The following is a 4,692-nucleotide window of genomic DNA, read 5'->3' as shown; positions in this document are numbered from 1 at the left end:
TTTTTCAAATACTGTTTTAAAAAACTTCGGTTTACTGGACACCGTTTAATTCATCACTACTGGATAAGTCGACATACTTTTGCTGTCCCACACACTGATAAGTCGTCACCCCCTCCCAAAAAAATGAATTCACTCCGCACATGTGGTGCAAACTAATTTTTTTCAGGAGGGGAGTCGATTTATTTATTAATATATAATTAATATTAATAAATTAATATATTATTAAATATATATATATATATATAATATATATATATATATATATATACATATTAATAAAAATGCCTTAACATTTTATGTATTTTTATGTATAAAATAATAACAGATAAACAAACAGAAAATATACAATCTACATCAACGTCACATCATTTTCTTATGCTACAGGCATTAAGTTTACACAACAATTATATCAATGTGGTCATTCTTAAACATTGCTATTTTTGTTATTTATTGTTATTTCGACCATTGTAAACAAGTTACTCTTCTGAACAGTGGCATGCTGTCATTGGAAGTGGTGGAAGCGCCACTTCCACCTTTCAATGACCTTCTCTTGTAGTTTCTAAAATATAAATTTTCATATTTTAACGTACTGTACTTTGAATTAATTAAAATTAATATTTTATTATAACTGCATTATGTATCTTATTACAAATTTCTATACTACATGTGAAAAAAAAACGATAAGATTGCTATTGCATATTGGAATATCAGTGGCAGAATGGAAGCGCTGACGAGACAGCTTCCACGGCGAGAATAACTGAATTAACTAGAGAATAACTAAAGCAGCCAGAGGGCATTGGCACATGCGCTTTACAGAGCACCATCCTCACTCGGTTTAGCTGGTGGAAGCTACACACGTGTAATGCTTCCAACGATTCTATCCCTTAGCCACTGGGTAGGGAGCAATCTGACTAAGTGAATTGTTTAAGATTTGAAAAGTAAAGAGTATTCAATGTTATTTTTATGTACGTTTTTTTGCAAAGTTATATTTAATTATAATTTTCTTTTAATTATACTGAAATTATATTGACAGATTTTCAGACAAAATCTTTAGACTTTTTATCTCTTTTAGATGTTAATAATTTTAATATTCTGAAAAACAATTTTTTCCAAGCGTGTTTTAATTCTTTAAATTAAGTAAATTTTATGGGAAATTTTATGGGAAATGTTTTGATTTATCTAAATTATGTAGTGAATTGCAATATTTATATTCGTGTCCAGACTATATTGACAAGTAACTCTTAAACATAAAACATATAATTAATGTCGATCCGAACAAAGACGTACTAAAAGAATTATATGATTTAATATCATTTATATTTATGGTACCATCTACTGGTGGGTCTGTTGAGCGCAGTTTTTCGACCACGAAGCAAATTCATACATTGGCCAGGAACACTCACTCAGTCAGAGGAAAAATTGTTGCTTGCGTTGCTTTCGATAGAAAAAGAGCTTTCAAATACGTTGATGGAGTTGACGACCAGCGAATTTTATGATAAAGTAATTAACGACTTTGCGGAAAAAATCGCTGAATAGAGTTAGTTTATAAAAAATTAAAAAAAGGGTTTTCTATCATTGTTTGTATCGTATCAATTTGTATTATGTATGTATTATTTGTATTTTAGAACTAAAATACATAAATTGTTTATTTTTGTCATTTCCAGTATTTGTTTAAAACTTTTATGGAAATGTCATGTACTGGACGGGTGTGACCCGTCACGAAAGACGCGAAAAGACGGTTAATTTAGAGAAAAACTTAGGTGAAAGTTGTTTGTAGTCGGACACCTATTGTTTATATCAAACTGCCAGACAGAAACCGTAAATCGCGGAAGGAAGTCGTCCTATGATCGGTGGAAGATCGAATTCATCTTCGATTTTGACTTTTCTTCCACTCCAGGTAAGAGTCTCATTACGTTTAGTAACCAGGGACCAAGCACTCGGGAAGCGTGATTGAGGGAAAATGACTGATCAAATGTAAAGGTCGCAAGCTACACACTACTCTAGCCAAAAAAAGAAAAGAAAGTAAGGGCCGCAAAAACGTGTAGAAATGGTGAATAATTATAAAGTTCCAAAGTCGGATATTTCAAGGGTCAACTCGGGTCAGGAACATGTGTTGGTGAGGAAGATCAGACACGAAAGGAACTTTCTTAAAACTTATCCTAAAACAAATGCGACTCGATGAGGAACAACCGAGGAGATGTCAACCGAGAGAGGAGCTTTGTCCAGGTGCTTGAAAATGGGAGAAACAAAGGGGGAAATTAGCCGCCAGAACATATGGCAGATTGTTTGGGACCATAACGGCGTAAAATATGAGCGCGAACTTCAAAGGCTCCATCAACCCCTCTCGACCCGGATTGGTCTCGGGTTTCGGGAAAATCTTATAAAACCACCCGGATCTCAGAGTCGAAGAGCAGTTCCTCTCCAGTTGAGTCTGCTCCAGTCAAGACTGTCCGCAGATCTCGTGAAACCAACTCTTCCACCTACAGTGGCCAACAGAACTCCTCCTCCTCTACAACGGGACCCCATCCATCCATACACCGGTGCCACAAGAAAAGTCTCTCTCCGAAATCGACCTAAGAAGCCCGGAATGTTCCCAATGTCACCATACCAACCTTACTATAACAATCTAGATCGTGTTGTATCTCGATAATATGTAAGTTAACTTAGTTGTTAGAATAAACGGTTTTGGATAAGACATTTGTCATCTTTGTCTCCTACTGCCACCACCCACATATGATTTCGACCCTAGATTTTCCTGATGCATGATTAACTGTTTTCCCATGGAAGTCGGTGACTTTACACAAATGGTCGAAAGAAAGAACGGAGATTGATATAATCCCCGACAATTGAGGACACCTGGCACTCGATTAATGTTTCGAATAACCAAGACGCCGTGTGGCAACACGCACAAAAAAAAAAAAACAATTTCTCATCTATTGTGCCAACCTGTAACCCATGCCACTTCGGACTTAGACCGTGTCCCCGACGCCAATGGAGGAAGTCTCCCAATGCCCTACAGACTTGTCAATGCCACTGTCCCGGGGCCACCTTCGATCGACCATCAAAGAACCACATCGGCGCCCAGGATGTCCGAACGGCTGATTGTCCTAAAGAAAACTATTTTGTACATAGTATATGTTTATTTTATGCTTCTTTTTTGACGGTTTTTGTCAGGTACGTCTCTTCCACCACCACGCACGTACGAATGGACCCTAGGCCATCACTGGCACAATTAACTGATTGCCTCTGGAAGTCAGCTTCTTACAGAAACACAGCTTCCCTATCATCAAATGTCATGGCACACCACTGGTTAGAATAAAATGATTATATTAACACAAAAAAATAATTTTCGATGAGATCTCCTTCGAATGTATCTAAAAAAAAACAATAAATATTATGTTGTATATTTATTTTAAAAAAATTTCTATTATAAATAGTTTAAATTAGAAATTGAAAGTAGTTTTTAAGGAAAATCCGCAAGAAAAAAAAAGCAGAGGGCGTTAGTTGTTCTTCTTTTTCGAAACAAAGAAGATTGCCAAACAAAGAAAGATGCCTAGTCATTGTGTCTAAATGTAACTGTTGCTTTTTGACTTACAATTGTTTTAAATATAAGAGGCAATCGATAGGATTATCCGATGCATCGCTATCATCCGCGTTTATAAGAACCGCGAAGGTAAGAAGTTTAAGATTAATTTGCTTTTTTTATAATTTCAAAGTTATAAAAAAGTTTAAGAGTTAGTCGTAGGAAGCTTAAATTTATTCCGAATATTAAAAAAACTAAAAAACTTTAAATTGAACTAATGCCTTGACATTCATCTTTCTTTGCCTCGAAAAATCTTGCAGAATATTCTTACATCTATTATTTAAAATTTATATAAAGTTTTTGAAAAAACTTACCTTCTATTAATCATCATCTTCAAATAAAATTATTTTCCATTCTCCCATTTTTATTATTATTTTTTTGTAGCATTCCTGAAAAATAATTATATTTTTTTCAAAAGCCACATTTAAATCTGATATTTTTGAATATATTTTTCCAGCGTTGTAAATCGTTTCTTTTTTAACCACATTTACCACAACTTGTGATTCAATATTTATTGGGATGGAAATTCTGAGGCTGAACGTGATAAATGTTGTGACGGAATTGTTGTTTCTGAAAAATTACGAAATACTTTTTAAAAAAAATACAAAAAATTTTTACTAAAATATAAAAAAAGATAATTACCATCTCTATTTAAAATTCTCCATCTCGTTTTGTGGGAAAAGCAGATTTTGTTCTCTTCTTCGAAATTTTGTAATATTTGTACAGAATCCCATGATTCGTTGACTATATGATTACCTGTGTAGATGCGACCCTCGAAATTTAATGTATATTTAGTAAAATACTTGGTTCCTAAAATCGTAACAGTTGTTGGAACTTTAATCTTGCTGGTAAAAAATTGGCTAAAAATGAAAGTATTTATACTCTAGGTTTTTTTTTAATTATTAATATATGCGTTCACTTTCGCTACTCCCCATGTTAGCCTACAACATCAAAGTCGCGTCTTATCAGTCCCCCTCTATCTTTTTACATTCTAGGTCAAAGTTAGACCTCCTAATTCAAAGTCAAAAACTCGAGTGACCCGATTCCACACAAAGCAATTAATGTTTTATAGTTTCAATTAAAAAAAACATTTTTTTTTTAAGTTTTAA

At 34.0% G+C, this 4,692-nt stretch overlaps 1 long non-coding RNA gene across 1 annotated transcript; it reads right to left on the bottom strand.

The window, feature by feature from the left end:
- Positions 1-3,120: 3,120 nt before the first annotated feature.
- Positions 3,121-3,934, bottom strand: LOC136981122 (uncharacterized). The gene is made up of 2 exons (XR_010881648.1): positions 3,898-3,934; positions 3,121-3,374 (listed from the first exon to the last, which is right to left on the bottom strand). It is a non-coding gene; the product is annotated as an uncharacterized lncRNA (long non-coding RNA).
- Between the last annotated feature and the right edge of the window lie 758 nt (positions 3,935-4,692).

Source organism: Centruroides vittatus, unplaced genomic scaffold (genome assembly GCF_030686945.1).
Source record: "Centruroides vittatus isolate TY-2023 unplaced genomic scaffold, ASM3068694v2 contig_744, whole genome shotgun sequence".
Classification (NCBI taxonomy): Eukaryota; Metazoa; Arthropoda; class Arachnida; order Scorpiones; family Buthidae; genus Centruroides; species Centruroides vittatus.
This window is presented reverse-complemented; position numbering and strand designations above follow the sequence as displayed.